At 40.4% G+C, this 19,033-nt stretch overlaps 1 protein-coding gene and 1 long non-coding RNA gene across 3 annotated transcripts in view; one reads left to right on the top strand and one right to left on the bottom strand.

Annotated features, from left to right (window-relative positions):
- LOC119627245 (uncharacterized) overlaps positions 1-11,249 on the bottom strand; it is a 30,133-nt gene extending 18,884 nt beyond the window's left edge. Inside the window, exon 1 of the long non-coding RNA XR_012095301.1 lies at positions 10,865-11,249. This is a non-coding gene — a long non-coding RNA (uncharacterized lncRNA). The remainder of the gene's footprint in view (positions 1-10,864) is intronic.
- The window catches only part of COMMD1 (copper metabolism domain containing 1), a 229,463-nt gene that overhangs the window by 49,302 nt on the left and 161,128 nt on the right, over positions 1-19,033 (top strand). The gene's annotated exons all lie outside the window — the stretch shown is intronic.

A 19,033-nucleotide genomic window follows, 5' to 3' on the forward strand; every position in this document is an offset into this window, starting at 1 on the left:
ATTTGTCACTATAGATTTGTTTACTTATTCTACAGTTTTTTATAAATGAAATCGTCCAAGACTCTTTTTTGGTCTAGCTACCTTCACTCAGCATAATTATTCTTGATATTCATTCATGTTTCTTCTATCAATAGTTCATTCCTTTTTATTGCTGAGCATTAGTCCATTGTATGATCTAATAAGGCTTATATGACTATTTGTGAAACTGCCGTGGCAAAATTTTGACAGTAAAAGAAGTTTGACATAGCTGACTGTGTCTTGGTTCTAACCTCAAAGCTGTCTTTGCTCATTCCTAGGTATAGGCCAAGCTTACCATGGGAAGAATTTAGTTTATAGTTTAACTTGAAAGCAAGGATAATATTCCTTTCCTAAACTTAACCCCTTCCTTGCTCAGGGACCAAAACCACTTTTGTCAGACTAATGAAAGGCCACAAGATTAGGATTATGGGAGGGGTCTCAATTCTGCTAAAATATAGGCATAGTTTTTATAATCCTTTACTGCTCAGGAGTCCTGTGGCCAGAGGCAACAGGATTTGTGACTTTCCCAAGTGCTCCTGTAGATAACATCACTAATGTAGAACCTATTGATTGGTCTTTTGAGATTTTTTCAAACTTTATGGCTATCGACTGACCCCCACCCAGAACCATGACTCTTGACTCAGCTGGTCTTGTGGCCCCACCCAGAGGCAGACTCAGCCCACAAGGAACGTTTTCCATAAATCTATGATTTCATCCCTAACCAGTCAGCAGCACTCATTCTCTAGCCCCCTGCCCACCAAATTTTCCATAAAAACTCTACCTAGCCTTTGGAGAGATTGATTTAAGTGATAACTTCAGTTCCCCTGTGTGCTTTCATTTTTCTTAGGTAAATACCTAGGAGTGAAATGGTTGAACATATGGAAAGTGTATGTTCAACTTTTAAAGAAACTGATAAACTGCAGAAACGATGGTGATAACTGCACCATTTTGCGTTCCTAGCAATAGTTCATAAAAGTTTCAGTTATTTGAGATCCTTGCCAACACTTGCAAAACACTGGGGTTAGTTTCTTTTTTTTTGAGATGGAGTCTTACTGTGTTGCCTAGGCTGGAGTGCAGTGGCATGATCTCAGCTCACTGAAACCTCCTGAGTTTAAGTAATTCTCCTGCCTCAGCCTCCTGAGTAGCTGGGATTACAGGGGCGTGCCACCATGCCCGGCTAATTTTTGTATTTTTGGTGGAGACAGGGTTTTACCATGTGGACTAGGCTGATCTCGAACTCCTGACCTCAGGTGATCCGCCAGCCTCGGCCTCCCAATGTGCTGGGATTACAGGTGTGAGCCACCATACCCAGCCTAGTTTTTATGTTTCTGAGAGAGTTTTAGGATTATTTAATTTATGTAAGCATTTCTTTTTCTTTTTTTTTTTTTTAGAGACTGAGTCTTGCTCTAATCTCGGCTCACTGCAACCTCCACCTCCCAGGTTCAAGCAATACTCCTGCCTCAGCCTCACGAGTAGCTGGCACTGCAGGCATACACTGCTACACTGGATAATTTATTTTGTATTTTAGTAGAGGTGGAGTTTCACCATGTTCCCAGGCTGGTCTCGAACTCCTGAGCTCAGGCAATCCGCCCACTTCAGCCTCCCAAAGTGCTAGGATTACAGGTGTGAGCCACTGTGCCCGGCTGCATTTATTTTTCTTTGAGCTATTTAGAATAGAGCTCTTATTAATTGGTTAATACCATTTGGAGGTAGGAAAATACATATACATACTATCTATACATACAAACCATTCAATAATTCTAATAGATGTGCAGTAGTACCTCATAGTTTTAAAATAATTTTTTATTTTTAATTTTTGTGTGGGTTACATAGTAGCTGTATCATTATAGTTTTTATTTGCATTTCTCTAGCAACCTGAAATAATCAAAATCCACTTTAAAGAGTTTATTTAGGCTGGGTGCGGTGGCTAAGAGCTGTAATCCCAGCTCTTTGGGAGGCGAAGGTGGGTGAATAACAAGGTCAGGAGTTTGAGACCAGCCTGGCCAACATGGTGAAACCCTGTCTCTACTAAAAATACAAAAAATTAGCTGGGCGTAGTGGCAGGCACCTGTAATCCCAACTACTTGGGAGGCTGAGGCAGGAGAATCACTTGAACCCGGGAGACGGCGGTTGCAGTGAGGCGATATTGTGCCACTGTACTCCACTCTGGGCGACAGAGTGAGACTCTGTCTCAAAATAAAAAGAGTTTATTCAAGTGAAAAGCTGGGAATGGCTGTCCGGGAGACTCCAGAGAAATGGAGTCAGTGCTCTGAAGTAAGTTTTTGCTTATATAGGCAGAAAACAAAGAAGTTTGGTAGGAGTATAGCATTTTCTATACAAGGCTGGTTTATGAGTTATAGCAGTTTAATTAGTTACATTTTGCATTTTTCCCTCCCATGGCTTGTTTTGTTTTCTTTATAGCTGGTTTTCATTTTCCTTCCAATTTAAAATAATGTATTTAACATTCTCTCTTAGTGTGATAGTCATGAATTCTTTGTGTGAGAAGGTTAAGAGGGAAGTTAATCTATAATGAAGATCAACAGTGAAGAGAGGATTCTTCCTTGGTATCTTTTAGTCATTTGCAACATTTTATAAACTGTAGGTAAAGATAAAGGATAGTATAATCAAAGAAACAGGTTTGCAGCTGCCTCGGTTATAGCTACTTGTCATGTGACTTAAGCCCTATAAATCACATGACTTTAAGGCTCAAAATAATTTGGCGTTCCAGCAGCTGAGATTTTATTTTAATTTAATTTTATTTTATTTTATTTTTTGAGACGGAGTCTCGCTCTGTCGCCCAGGCTGGAATGCAGTGGCCGGATCTCAGCTCACTGCAAGCTCCACCTCCCGGGTTTACGCCATTCTCCTGCCTCAAACTCCCGAGCAGCTGGGACTACAGGTGCCCGCCACCTCGCCCGGCTAGTTTTTTGTATTTTTAGTAGAGACGGGGTTTCACCATGTTAGCCAGGATGGTCTCGATCTTCTGACCTCGGGATCCGCCTGTCTCAGCCTCCCAAAGAGCTGGGATTACAGGCTTGAGCCACTGCGCCCGGCCTAGCAGCTGAGATTTTAAATTACTTATTTCCACATCTCTAATGACCGAGTTCTGTTTATGTGCTTATTAATTATTCCCATATTTCTTTAGTGAAATGTCTATTTAAATGTTTTGTTGCTGGGCGTGGTGGCTCATGTCTGTAATTCCAGCACTTTGGGAGGCTGAGGCAGGAGGATTACTAGAGTTGAGGTTGAGGATTGCCAGGAGTTCTCAACCAGTCTGGGCAACATAGTGAGACACCTATCTACAAAAGATAAAAGATAGAAAATAAAAAGTACATGTTTTGCCTATTTAAAATTAGGGTCATTTGCATTGTTATTAGAGTTTTATTTTTATTTATTTATTTTTTTGAGACAGGGTCTCACTCTGTTGCCCAGGTTGGAATGCAGTGGTGCAATCATGGAGCACTGCAGCCTCAACCTCCCTGGGTTCAGGGGATCCTCCTATCTTAGCATCCTGAGTAGCTGGGATATTAGGCATGCACCACCACGCCTGGCTATATTAAAGCTTTTTAAGAAAATATATTCTGGATATTAGTCTTTTATCAGATTGATACATAATTTACAAATATTTTCTCCCTATCTGAGGCTTGTCTTGTCTTTCTTCCTTCCTTTCCCTCCTTACCTTCCTTCCTTTTTACCTCCCTCCCCTTTCCTCTCCTCCCTCCCTTCTCTTTTCCCCTCCCTCCCACACCTCCCCTTCCCACACCTCCCCTTCCCACTCCTCCTCTTTCCATCCCTCCCTTCCTTCTCCTTCCTCCCATCCCTTCCAACCCTGCCCCTCCCCTCACTCCCTCTCTTCTTTCCCATTCTTCTCTCTCTCTCTCTAGTGATCCTCCCACCCCAGCCTCCCTAGTACCTAGTAGCTGGGACTACAGGCATGTGCAACTGTACCTGGCTTTTTTCATTTTTTAACTTCATCTTTTCTTTTGAACTGCATAAATTTTCAGTTTCGATGAAGTACAGTTTATCAGTTTGTCGTTTTATTGGTTGTGCTTTTGGTGGTGTATCTAAGAATTCTTTGCTAACCAAAGCTTTCAAAGAGTTCTCTGTTTTTTTTTCTATAAGCTTTATAATTTTAGCTTTTACTTTTTGTCTTTGATTCATTTTGAGTTTGTATGTGTGTGAGTTACAATTTTCATGCATTTTCAACAGGGACAAGAATTGATTTTTTTTTTTTTTTTTTTTTTTGAGGTGGAGTTTTGCTCTTGTCGCCCAGGTTGGAGTGTAATGGCACGACCTCAGCTTACTGCAACCTCCGCCTCCTGGGTTCAAGTGACTCTCCTACCTCAGCTACCCGAGTAGCTGGGATTACAGGGGCCCGCCACCACGCCTGGCTAATTTTTTGTATTTTTAGTAAAGACAGGGATTCACCGTGTGGGCTAGGCTGTTCTCCAACTCCTGACTTCAGGTGATCCACCCGCTTTGGCCTCCCAAAGTGCTGGGATTACAGGTGTCAGCCACCGTGCCTGGCCTGGTTCTTAGGGAATGAAAGAATATTACTGTTTTTACATATAAAGCCTGGGTATATCTAGCACATAAACAGATACACAGTTTATCTGTGGTATTACCATTTCATGAGGGAAGGCACAATTAGGTTAAAAATGTCTAGAAAGATTCCTTAGGGTTGCAACAATGAAAAGTTGAGAAACAAGGTCTAATTTATATTCTTCGAATGTTGGTACACAGTTGTCCCAGTCCCATTTGTCCAAGAGACTATCCATTCGCCCATTGAATTGCCTTATCAGCTTTTTGAAAATGGGTTGGTTATTTCTTGACTGTGAATTCCATTCCACAGATCTGTATCAGACAACTTGGTTATACTATCACGTATAGTAGATAAAATAATTGTTCAGATGCATTAAATATTAGCACCTCAAAATTCCTTGTGATTTTTTTGTTTTTTGAGATGGAGTCTCACTCTGTTGCCCAGGCTAGAATGCAGTGGCGCGATCTTGGCGCACTGCAACCTCTGCCTCACGGGTACAAGCAATTCTCCTGCCTCAGCCTCACAAGTAGCTGGGATTACAGGTGTGCACCACCACGCCTCGCTAGTTTTTTGTATTTTTGGTAGAGACGGGGTTTCACCATGTTGGCCAGGCTGGTCTTGAACTCCTGACCTTGTGATCTGTCGCCTTGGCCTCCCAAAGTGCTGAGATTATAGGCGTGAGCCACTGTGCCCGGCCCCATGTAACTTTTACTTGAAAGAAGGTACATACTTTTTTTTGTTTTGTTTTTTTGAGATACTGTCTTGCTCTGTCACCAAGCTGGCGTGCAGTGGCGCGATCTCAGGTCACTGCCACCTTCGCCTCCCGGGTTCAAGCAATTCCCCTGCCTCAGCCTCCCGAGTAGCTGGGACCACAGATGCATGCCACCATGCCCAGCTAATTTTTTGTGTTTTAGTAGAGATGGGTTTTCACCATGTTGGCCAGGATGGTCTTGAACTCCTGATCTCGTGATCTGCCCGCCTCGGCCTCCCAAAGTGCTGGGGTTACAGGCGTGAGCCACCACGCCCGGCAAGAAAGTGCATACTTTTAACTGAAGGAAGATGGATGTATGTGTGTGTATGAGTGTATGTGTGTGTAAAATTTTTTTAAGAGATGCAATCTCGCTTGTTGCCCAAGAGTGCAGTGGGGTGTTTAAAGCTCACCTGAGCCTTCTGAGTAGCAGGGATTACAGGTGTAGGTTTTATGACCTGCTTTGTTGGAGACTTTGGGCGTGATTTGTGAGAGTGGTCTTTCTGCTTCTGTTTTCCAAAATGCCTAGATGACATATTTTGGGGTAGCACTTCCTGTACCCCATCAACTCCATGAAACTATATAGCTTTATAACTAAAATATTGCCATCTAATTTGAGTAAAGTCCTATCTTTTCTTTATAAGGATAGAATTTTCAGTCTTTTTTGTGACTGTGGTTTTCTGTTTTTTGCCTAAGATGCTTAGTTCAGTTTTTGGATTGACCCCATTGCTGGTTAAGTTGGAATCTGCAGAAATTAATGTTAGCTGGGATCTTTGTCTCCTTTTTTTTCATTAAAAAAAATTATGTGGCAATAGTCTATAAAATCTTTGTCACAAAACAAAGACAAACCAACAAGAGGAAACTTATAAAGAAAGGAAAAGGGCATGCCATCTGCCAGTGTTTTACTGAGTTTCTTTGACATAAAAACACAAGCAAACTATTCTTTCTATTTTAGGAATTTGAGTTTATTATTAAATCCATTCTCTAACAATCCAAACTCTTTTCTTCATTCCTGTTAAGAGTTTAAAGATTTGCAAAGCATTATTTGCCCTTGGAAAAGCACATAGAATAACCCTAAGTGAGGGAAAGGAGAAAAAAAATGTTTCTTGAGTGCCTACAGTGTGCTTAGTACTATTGCATGCTTTAGAATATTTTCTCATTTGAATCTTGTGACTGTCATTTAAGATGAGCATTATTAGCTGCATTTGAAAACAGATGAAATAATTTTCATTTTAAGTTCAGGGGTACATATGAAGATTTGTTACATAGGTAAACTTGTGTCATGGGGGTTTGTTGTACAGATTATTTCGTCACCCAGGTATTAAGCGTAGTACCCTTTAGTTATTTTTCCCGATCCTCTTCCTCCTCCCACTCTCTACCATCTGATAGGCCCCAGCATGTGTTGTTCCCCTCTTTGTGCCCACAAACCGCGTTCTCTGTATTGTGTTTTCTTTCTTTTTTTTTTTGAGATGAAGTTTTGCTCTTGTTGCCCAGGCTGGAGTGTAATGGCGTCATCTTGGCTCACCATAACATCTGCCTCCTGGATTCAAGCAATTCTCCTGCCTCAGCCTCCCGAGTAGCTGGGATTACAGGCGTGCACCATCATGCCTGGCTAATTTTTGTATTTTAGTAGAGATGGGGTTTCTCTATGTTGGTCAGGCTGGTCTCGAACTCCCGAGTTCAGGTGATCACCCGCCTCGGCTTCCCAAAGTGCTAGGATTACAGGTGTGAGCCATTGCGCCCGGCCTATATTGTGTTTTCAAATGCTTGGAAAAATTTGAACAAAGCAAATGCAGACCTGTAGGTGTTTGCTATTGAGAGCACCCTCAGGTTCATTGGTAGATGCAAGCTTTTCTAGCCACTTTGGAAGTTACTGTTGGTTGCTTTGATGAAGCTGTGAGGGCATCTAAAATCCGAATCTTTTTCCCCTCATCACTACTGCTTGTACAGAACACATATTTCTATGTTTGTTTGTTTGTTTTTGTTTCTTTAAGCCTTTTGGAGCAATGAGGATACCTTGCTTTCTTTTCCATGGAAAAGCCACTCACATACATATACACACGTGTGCACAATGCCCTATGTCAACTGAGTAGCAACAAAATTAAATTGCTGAAAATCATGAAGACTGGCTTATACTATATTGGAAGCATGCAGACCTATAACAAAAACATTTATGACCATTTTGGCGAAAGATTAGATATCCAGAATTCAGTTTTCCTACCAAAATAATTTTCATTTTAACAATTTTTTTCTAGTCTTTGTTAAAATATGTTATTTTATTATTTTTTGCTTTTTGAGATGGAGTCTTGCTTTGTCACCCAGGCTAGAGTGCAGTGGCACGATCTCAGCTCACTGCAACCTCCACTTCCTGGGTCAAGTGATTCTCCTGCCTCAGCCTCTGGAGTAGTTGAGATTACAGGCGCCTGCCACTGCACCCGGCTAATTTTTGTATTTTTAGTAGAGACAGGGTTTCACCATCTTGACCAGGCTGGTCTTGAACTCCTGACCTCGTGATCCACACACCTCGGCCTCCCAAAGTGCCGGCATTACAGGCATGAGCACCATACCCTGTCCCTGTTTTTTTTTTATTTTATTTTTTGAAACAGAGTCACTCCATCACCCAGACTGGAGTGCAGGGGTGTGATCTTGGCTCACTGCAACCTCTGCCTCCCAGGCTCAAGTGATTCTCCTGCCTCAGCCTCCCAAGTAACTGGGATCCACGCCACTACCACCCAGCTAATTTTTGTATTTTTAGTACAGACAAAGTTTCACCATATTGGCCAGGCTGGTCTCAAACTCCTGACCGCAAATGAGCCACCCACCTTGGCCTCCCAAAGTGCTGGGAATACAGATGTGAGCTACCTTGCCCTGCCACATATGTTTATTTTTATTTAGTACACAGTCATAATGTATGAATTATCTGATTTTCATACTCACATATAGACAATTCTATCATAGATTTTCTGGGAACAGACCTTATTTTCATTATGCTGCTGTCAGAATGTGTTAGATCATAAATGTTTGGTTTCAGAAATTTATGTTTCTATAGTTTTAGTAATTTTTTTAGAGAAAAACTTTTTTCATAGTATTTATTTATGATGACTTTAATATTATATTGCCATACCATATTGTTTAGAACACAGTTGAATTGTTTCTAGACTTTCTTGTAGATAATACTTCAGTTAGTGCTTTTGTACACAGTTTTTGCATCTGTTGCGTTTTTTAATGGGGCCTTTTCTCAGAAGTGGGGTTATTAGATTAAAGGCTATGAACACTGATTTTACTTTGTAATGTTGCTTTCCATGCAGATTTTTCACTTTATACTTAACTCATTGTACTAGTTTTACTGCTTTTGGTTAGCATTGTTTGTTTATTTTTGCTCATTTAGTTATAAATGGTGACTTGAGTGTTTACATCTCCTTTTGTTTTATTACTGTTTATGATTGTTTCACCACATGTTTATTATTTGTACATTCTCTCATGTGAATTGTCTTTTCATATCATTTGTGTATGTATGCATGGAAATCTTGATGTCTTATATAAAAATAATAATATTAGCGTTTTTTTCGGTAACTTGTAAAGATTCTCTGGAAAGGAAATAATGCTAGGACAAGGAAAGGAAGGTCCATGTTCAATGGAAACCTTAATAGTATATGTAACTATGAATACTGTAAAAAGATTATTTTTAGGAAATAATACATAAGTAACAGGAATAAAAGGGGAGGCAATTAATATCTATTGAAACCCTAGTTAGTTTTAAACCTTAGGGTAGGCATTTTATAGATGTAATTTTATTTAATTTTTATAAGACTACTAGCTAGTTATTTCCCCATTTTACAGATAAGTAAACTGAGACAGAAAAATAAGCAACTTTTCCAAAGATACACATCTTGTTCATAAAAGCTCTGTTACTGAACTGGCTAATTTCTTCATGGCTGTGACATCATACCCATAATCACATAGTTTGAATCTGGAAACTCATGTCCTTTAATTCTGTTGGGAATGAAGTTTTTGGTGTTACAAAAAAAAGAATTAATGTTGGAACAAATGATCTCTTAGCAAGGTGAGCTTTACTTTCTGCAGAAAGGGTGCTACTCGAAGCTGTCCAGCCATGAGAGCACACCAAAGGAGACAGTTATTTATAACCTGACATGTCTACCCTACTGCTATTGTTATGCCCAGACCGTTTGTTCCCCAAAGAAGACCACCAGAGTCCAGTGTCAAAGCCAAGCGGCAAGGATCTTTACTACAAGTTCGAACCTAGTCCCTCCATTCCACAGCATACAAGAGGGCCCCGAACAATGCGAGCGTTTGCTTTTTATAGCCCGAAAGTTACAGGGGAACAAAGAAATTCTTTTGGTTCCCGCGCTTTCAGTAAAACCTTGAACGGCTGTCTCCTTATCGGAGACTTTCCAGGTGGTGTTTGTACTGGGCTCAGGGAGTTTGAGAGATATATGGAGATATGTGGTGGGATGGGAGGATGGGATGTGTTTGTACTAGGCTCAGGGAGTTTTTGAGCCCGGGGCTGAGGAATGTGCCCAGCTCCTTTCACTATGTCCAGTTTCCATTGGCTGGAATAGGACATCACATTTTACACTTTACCCGATTGGCTATTAGTTTAAAACTTTTTTAATTGGGTAAGGGTAACAGAACAAAGAAAGAAAAGGAAGTTGCCCAGGGATAGTTAAGGAGGCATCTGTCTGGCTGGGACTTGTCTAGTTCTGTCCAGGCATGCCAGAGTAAGCTAGGACGGCCAATTTGGAGTGTGTGTGTGTGTGTGTGTGTGTGTGCGCGCGCGCGCGCATGTGCGCATGTGTATGTATATATAAACACACACTAATAGTGGATGGTAATCTTATAGTAAGAAATTGTGACTTTTTATAATCTTTGAAGAACTTTCCCATTCTCACAATCCCCTCTCTTTTTATTTTATACTTCCTCTTCAAATTTGTTTAGCATGTTTTGACTTTGTTGTTTGGCCTGATCCTCTAGAAGGAGCAGTCTTTCTGAATACGGTCGGGGAGGAGTTGGGGATAGATGAGCAAGGGTAGTACGGATGAGTTTCTGCACTAGCCTTCGAGTACAAGGTATAATACACCAACAAGAAGGAGTATACTTAATACAATTGCTAAGGAGGTGAGAATTGAAGTGATAGTTTCCTTTCATCTGCCATACTAACTCTTTCACCAGTTTGAAATGGGGTTACTGATGCCAGAATTTTTAGCTAATTCATTTGATGGGGCATTAAGTCCTTGTAGAGCTTGGGTTATGCTCCCATTGGGGGCAGTGTTATTTGGAATAAATGTACAGCATTGGGTTTTAATCATTACACAAAACACCTCCCTTTTTAGCTAACATCATGTCTAGGGCTATCCTATTTTCCCAAGCCATTTGACCTTAGACCCTAATTGCTCTGCAATTCCTTTCCTTCCCCCGCCGGAGGTAACCTTCCTCCCGTGCCTTTCGCTTCTGGAGGTTCTTTGCACTCGTTCAGCCCCTCCACCAGAAGTAGACCGCCAAGGAAGTAGTTTGTCGCCCTTTGCAAAGTTTCCTACCTTGGCTCGCGTGTGAGGTTACCTGGTTGAGGCCCCTGATATCCACGAGTTGGTAAGCTACTCCTTTTTGGCATTGCTGAGAGTCCAGATAGATTGCTTGCACCAGGTGAGTCCTGGCTCTTTTCTCTCCAGGGCTGCTGCAAAGGGCAGCGGGGCGCCTCCTCATGAGGGAGGGCAAGAGACTGCCCTAGAAGGGAATGGTAGCCCCATGTTGGCGCACCAAATTGTTGGGAATGAAGTTTTTGGTGTCGCAAAAAAAAAAAAAAAAAAAAAAGGAATTAATGTGGGAACAAATGATCTCAGCAAAGTGAGCTTTACTTTCTTCAGAAAGGATGCTACTCAATAGCTGTGCAGCCATGAGAGCACGCCAAACAAAGGAGACAGAGTTATTTATAACCTGACACATCAACCCTACTGCTGTGTCCAGTTTCCACTGGCTGGAATAGGACCTCACATTTTACACTTTACCTGATTGGCTATTAGTTTAAAACTTTTTTAATTGGGCAAGGGTAACAGAACAAAGAAAGAAAAGGAAGTTGCCCAGGGATAGTTAAGGAAGCATCTCCAAATAAGGAATGGCATGCACTATTGGCCGGGACTTGTCTAGTTCTGTTCAGGCATGCCAGAGCAAGCTAGGACAACTGATTTGGAATACACACACACACACACACACACACACACACACACATATATATAGAGTAAGAGTGGATAGCAATCTTATAGTAAGACATTGTGACTTTTTATAATCTTTGAAGAAGAACTTTCCCATTTCTCACAATTCTGAGAAATTTTTTATATAATTTATTGAATAATTTCCTCCACACCATATTTTTCCCCATTCTAATTTTGAAACTCTTATTATTCATGGTTGGGCCTTCTTGCTTGATTTCTTTAATTTTCTTCCTTTTTTTCATTTATTCTATTTTTATCTTTTTGCCTTTTTGGCTATCATTCTAGAAATTTTCTCAACTACCCTGCTGTGTTAATTTTTCATTTCTGCTGTTTTATTTCCAGATATTAATTTCTCATTTGTCTTTAATGTTCCTTTAAACAAGTAGGGAGTTGGTACTTGTTACGTAGGTGGTCTCTTGTTTATTTCTGATAATGTTAATTATAGGTCATATTTTGAATTTTAAAAAACTCCCTGAATTGTTTGTTCCTGTGAATTTCTATTTTTTTCCCTGTTATTTTGTTCTCTTTCACATTGGAGTTTTCTTCAAATAGTGCTTCTTTACTGTCATTTATATTAAAGAGTGATACACTAAGAGGTTGATTAGAAGCCTTGGGAGTATGGGCATAGCTTAAGACCTACTGAACTTAGTCATATGATGCTGAGGTATATACCTTACAGTCAGTATCTGTTAAGTTTATTTTCCTGGTCAGATTGCTCCTCAGAGAGGAATTTTCCACTACTCCTGCTTGGAAGTCCAGCTGCCAGTGTTCTTGGAGCTTGTTGTGTAATAAAGAATGTGGTTGGCCTTTGGCTCTAGTTCCTAGAACAGAGGCTTTAAATCCTGGAATTTCTTCAGTGATAGGAGTGACTTTATTATTGACACTAGGCCCCTCAGATCATACTTGATAGTTTTTGCCAACCAGGTGACTGATAGCGAGCCCCTAGATAGTTTATGCTAATGAATGACACAGGATGGTGATTGGTAACTCCAGAAAGACTGTGATTAAGGGATTGGGGCTTTCACCCATGCAATATCACCCTGACTTCCAGGGAGGACAAGGGGTAGCTGGAGATTGAGTTAAATCATGTGACCAGTTATTCAGTCATTCATACCTACGTAATGCAGCCCCAATAAGATCTCTGGGCACTGAAGTTTGGGTGAGTTTCCCTGGTGAACAGAACTCTGTGGGAACCCCTGAATCCCTGGTGAACAGTAGTCTGTGTATATTGTTATTGCATCTGTGTGCCAGCTGGGTGATTTGTCCTGACTCCACAGGGAAAGGCCACAGAAGCTTCACATTTGGGCTCCTCCCAGACCTTGCCCTAGGTATCTCTTTTTTTTACTTGTCCTGATTTTTGTCCTTTTTGCTATAATAAAACTATAATTGGGCTGGGCCTGGTGGCTCACACCTGTAATCCCAGCACTTTGGGAGGCCAAGGCAGGTGAATCACTTGAGGTCAGGAGTTTAAGACCAGCCTGGCCAACATGGTGAAACCCTGTCTCTACTAAAAATACAAAATTAGCAGGGCGTGGTGGCATGCATCTGTAATCTCAGCTACTCAGGAAGCTGAGGCAGGAGAATCACTTGAACCCAGGAGGCGGAGGTTGCAGTGAGCCGAGATCACGCCACTGTGCTCTAGCCTGGGTGACAGAGTGAGATCCTGTCTCAAAAAAAAAAAAAAAAGTGTATATATATATATATACACACACACACACACACACACACGCACACACACATATATTTGTATGTATAGGACTTTCCTGAGTTCTATGAGTTGTTCCACCAAATTATTGAACCTGAGAGGGTAGTGTGAACCCCTGAATTTATAGCCAGTTTTTTGTTTTGTTTTGTTTTTTTGAGATGGAGTCTCACTCTGTTGTCCAGGCTGGAGTGCAATGGCACCATCTCGGCTCACTGCAACCTGGGCCACCCCAGTTCAAACAATATTCCTGTCTCAGCCTCCTGAGTAGTGCACACCACCATGCCTGGCTAATTTTTGTATTTTTAGTAGAGATGGGGTTTCACCATATTGGTCAGGCTGGTCTTGAACTCCTGACCTCAGGTGATCCACCTGCCTTGGCCTCCCAAAGTGCTAGGATTGTAGACGTGAGCCACCGTTCCCAGTCTGGCCAGTTGTTTAGAAGTGAAGGTGGCTTGGGAACCCTCAAGCTTGTGATTAGTGTCAGAAATGGTATCTTCTTTTAGGGGGATATACTCTTAACTTGTAAAGTTAGGCCTGAGTCTTGGTAGTTTGTATCGGAATTGCATTGCAGAGTCAAAGGAGAAAAGAGGCCTGGGCATCCTGTCATCAGCATGTAGAATTGCACTTTACCTACCAGTTTTCAGAATGAGTCTCTTTCCCTCGGTTGTGCCTGAGATCCTTGAGTCCAGAGCCCTCTGCTTCGCTCTCCAGAATGGAAAGCTACAGTCTTCCACCAGGGTGGAAGACTGGGATGGTGGCTGGGCCAAGTAAGCTGATTTTCAGTCTTTTCAGTTTCCAACCTGTTTTCCAAAATCCAACAGATTTTTGACCTGTTTCCCTATTTTCAGTCGGAAATAGCTAGTGTTTCCCATTTCTTATTTCTGTAGTTATCCAGTGGGAATTGCTTGCTTCTCAGCTGCCATAGCAATCATCTTACTTAAATGTTGCAACAATTGGTTACTCTTTTCTGTTCTTTCTCTCATCTCTTTTCCCTATATTTTCTTTTTTCTCTTTTTCTTTTTCTTTTCTTTTTTTTTTTTGAGACAAGGTCTTGCTGCGTTGCCTAGGCTGGAGTGCAATGGCCTGATCATGGCTCACTGCAGTCTTGACCTCTTGGGCTCTAGCAATCCTCCCATCTCATACTCCCTAGTAGCTGGGACTACAGGCATGCAACCAGCATGCCTAGCTAATTTTTTGTAGAGATGTGGTTTTGCCATGTTGCGCAGGCTTGTCTCAAACGCCTGGGCTTAAGCAGTCCTTGCCACTTGGCCTCCCAAAGTGCTGGGATTATAGGCATAAGCCACTACACCCCGGTCTTATATTTTTCATTTTTTGTGTTTGTGATAAAGAATTGAGGCTGGACGTGGTGGCTTATGCCTGTAATCCTGGCACTTTGGGAGGCCGAGGTGGGCAGATCACAAGGTCAGGAGCTTGAGACCAGCCTGACCAACATGGTGAAACCCCGTCTTTACTAAAAATACAAAAATTAGCCAGGCGTGGTGGCTCAGGCCTGTAATCCCAGCTACTCAGGAGGCTGAGGCAGGAGAATCGCTTAAACCTGGGAGGCGGAGGTTGCAGTGAACTGAGATTGCGCCACTGCACTCCAGTCTGGGTGACAGAGTGAGACTCTGTCTCAAAAAAAAAAAAAAAAAAAAAAAAAAGAATTGAGAGATTTGAGAGATTGAGCACTTTTTCTGTACCCTTTGTTACCTGACTTTTATGTTTTTAACTAGTTAACTTTAGAGTGTTTAAGATCTACATAAATATTGTGTTGATATTTAGAATAGCAGGTGGCTGGGTGCTATTCATTTTGCTATAGATGAGTTATAATTAAAAATTTTGAAATTACTGTGATCAGGTTTTTATTAATATGGAAGCATAAACATGGAAATAAAATTTTATGTAAAATTTTTCTGAAAAATTTTTTAATTTTGTAATTTCAAGATGGCAATTTCTGATAAAATATGTTACTTATTAGAGGAGACTATTTGGATTAACAGTATGATCTGTCTGCTAGGCCTAGATACCAAACACAACCTTCGCAAAAACCAGAGCTAAAACTACTTCAAAAAAGAAAGTCATAAATGTCATATGTAGGCCTCCCACTAGACTGTAAGCACATTTTAAGAGTGGGTATCTTAGCATAGTATAGGGCTTTGTGGACACTCAGTAAAAATTTGGTGATCAAGACCAACTCTTTCTGATCTGTATGAAATCTTGTACATGGCCAAGAAAAACCTTAAGCAGTTAGAGTTAGGGATAAAGGTTTACAGATGTACTGGAGTGGTTACTAAATGTGCAAAAATGGTTGCTGCAAGGGGTTGAGTTATCAGGGGCAAGATAAATCTCAGGAGCAGGATTTGGAGCCTCCAAGTCCAGCTACTCTTCTTACATGGAGATTCTCCCTCAGTTGCCTTGTTTTAAGTTAATATTTTGTTAATTCTTCGCTTTTAAGAAAAAACTTTTTAAAGAATTTTCAGACATACATAAAAGTATTACTGATATTGAAGTATCAAGGCTTGATTTCGTTAATGATGCAAGTTGATTCTATAAAGCTGCCTTGAATATGCTGGGAAGTTGGCTAGGTTTATAGTTAAACATACCTCCTAGTACACATGATTCAAATTTATATCTGAGCACAATGGTCATTTTCTATACGTCAGAGCTGTTCCCAATTGCTTGAGACTGTTTTGAAATTGTGAATATTCAATCTTCAGTTGTCATAGGTGTTCTGTTACATGCTATGGATATATTTAACCAGAGTCCATACCAAATCTAATACTGTGTACTCTTTCTTTCCCATTTCCACCTATCGCCAGATTTGAGGCTTGGTTTACTATTAAACTGCCTGCCCTTCATGGGTCATTACAGCATCCAGTAAACTGGAAATTTCTTTGCATGATGATTATTACATAGTAGGTGCACATAGAATCTTTGAGCTTTGAAAGCCATCCAGAGGTGAGTCTGTCCTTGGCCAGATTTTACTTATGAAACCAAATAAATTTATTTTTTAAAAGTATGTAAATTTGTTAAATTAGCATGCAGAATATGGCAGTAATACCCAATTGAAACACCAGTTGGTTGTGTATTAAATCTAATAATAGGAAATATGAATTTGCCTTTAAAATGTATTTCATCTCACTTCTATTTTTAGCTGTGCCAAATGAAACAAAGTTGGACTTCATGTTAAAAGGCTCCAGTAATGTCCTAGGTCATCAGATAAATAGAAGCCTTATTATTTTATCACAGGTGGCAGAAACAGGACTAATTATACAGACTTGTGAGAAATGAAGTTGCCTATGTACTCCATAGGTCTTGTTTTGGCTACAGTTTCCTTCTTTTGGTATTTTCAAATTGTTAAATTATGTAAATTGGGAAATTTAAAATATTAGATCGTTGTTTTGTTTTTCCATCTATGAAGACTCAGGCATACACAACAGTGGTTTTTAAAAATTTACTGTCAACTTGAAGTATTTTCCTTTCTCTTCCATGAAGGGCAGTAACATTTTTTCTCTTTTCTTATTTTTGGTAACTTTTATCTTCCTGACTTCCATAGCCAGCATCTTATTTTCTTCTTGATTTTCTTTTTCCCTTATCGAAATGTAACCAGGATCTTTATTATAGCGGAAATGGGGCCAGTTGATGAAGTCTAATAGGAAACGAGTGTTTTGACTTTCAAATGCAGAAGACCTAAGTTGAAAAGATAGCAGAACCTTCTAATCTGTCTACCCTCACAGCAGTGTTTCTTACATTTAAGAAGCAGTCTGTTTAAGACCAGTTTTGTTTTTTTTAAAAAATGTTCAATTCCTTACCAGAAATACATAAAAACATACATTCCGATTATTAGGTTAATTGACGTAAAAATAGTCATTTTGCCACAAAAGGTTCTAAATGTTTACTTTCAGTTTCTATAATTACCTCATGGTGAACTGGTAGTGAAAGCTTGTGGTCTGGCACTGATATGTAGACCATACTTTGGGTAGCATTGCTCTAGATTTTCTAGCAAATCAGGAAAGCCAAGGATGTTGAGCTCTTGGTTACATAACCAGATTGAAAGCTCTTCAAAAGCAGGTCCATATGCTGTTCATCTTATTTGAGGGATTGGGACAGGGCCTGATACATAGTAGGCAGGTGGTGAAAACTATAACTTAGGCCACAGACTATAAGCTGAGAATAAGTGGGGTCATAAAGCTGAATGGACTAGTACAAATTCTGCGAATATTCCAAAATATGAATTGTGAAATATTAATAGTGATTTAGGAGGGTTTCCATATCAGAGTATCATCTTTTTCTTTGCTTTAAAAAATATCTAATAAAGTACATTCAATCCTGAATGTCAGTTGAGAACTGACGCTCATCACTGACTTTCATAATAATGTTAAACATTTTGCTGTATTTTAAGAAAATAGGCTGGGTGCTATGGCTTATGCCTATAATCCCAGCACTTTGGAAGGCCGAGGCAGGCAGATCATCTGAGGTCAGGAGTTTGAGACCAGCCTGGCCAACACGGCGACACCCTATCTCTACTAAAAATATAAAAATTAGCTGGGTGTGGTGCCTGTAATCCCAGCTACTTGGGAGGCTGAGGTAGGAGAATTGCTTGAACCCAGGAGGCAGAGGTTGCAGTGAGCCAAGATTGTGCCACTGCACTCCAGCCTGGGTGACACAGTGAGACTCCATCTCAAAACAAAAAAAAGAAAAAGAAAACAAAAACCGAGTGATGCCAAAGATAGTCTATAGGGGAAAATAAAATTTAAGAGATTTAGTAAGGTTGAACCATTTGGAATTACCATACTTGTAAGTCCAAAACAGTTGAATACAGTTTGTATTTATGTGGCTCAACCTATAGATGTAGCAATATGGAATGTAATTGCTTGGGGGCACATGCAGCTCATATAGCAAATTCCCTTTGCTTAATTTTAGGGAAATTGAAGCCCAGAGAAATACATTTGAAACAGTAAAACTGTGTTATAACTAATTGTATAGTAAATCACATTTCACGAATTTACTGAAGGTGAAAAGAAAGGACAAAATCAGTTTGCTTTTCTTTTTGGACTATTATCTACATAGAGTTTTAGACCATTTTCCTTTTCTTGGTGTGGGGAGGGAGGGAGGGTATCACTCTGTTGCTGGGCTGGAGTGCCATGACATAATTTTGGCTCACTGCAGCCTTGACCTTCTGGGCTCAAGCGATCCTCCCACCTCAGCCTTTCCAGTAGCTGTCACCACTGGTGCGCGCCACCGTGCCCAGCTGATTTTTTGTATTTTTTGTACAGTTGAGGTTTCTCCATGTTGCCCAGGCTGGTTTCAAATTCCTGAGCTCAAGCAATCCACCTGCCTCTGCTTCCCAAAGTGCTGGGATTACAGGCATGAGCCACCATGCCTGGCCTCAGTTTTTACTTAAAATAATGGCATAAACAATTTGAGATTCAATTCTCAGTAAGGAAACCAATTTCAAGGGAAATCTTATTTAGTCTTTTTTTTTTTTTTTTTTTTTTTTAAAGACAGGATCTTGCTGTGTTGCCCAGCATAGAGTGCAGTGGGTATTCATAGGCACAGTCATGGCACACTGTGGCCTTGAACTCCTGGGCTCAAGTGATTCTCCTGCCTCAGCCTCCTGAGTAGCTGGGACTACATCTGGTTTTGATATGTAGGTTTTTTTTTTTCCCCCAAACAAGAAAATGTTTAAGAGCTTTATAAAATATTTATTTACCTAAACTCTTTTGGACAGTTTCACTTGCTTTAGATCATTATATAATTTTTATTCTGGAGGCTATAGAAATATAATTAAG

Source organism: Chlorocebus sabaeus, chromosome 14 (genome assembly GCF_047675955.1).
Source record: "Chlorocebus sabaeus isolate Y175 chromosome 14, mChlSab1.0.hap1, whole genome shotgun sequence".
Taxonomy (NCBI): Eukaryota; Metazoa; Chordata; class Mammalia; order Primates; family Cercopithecidae; genus Chlorocebus; species Chlorocebus sabaeus.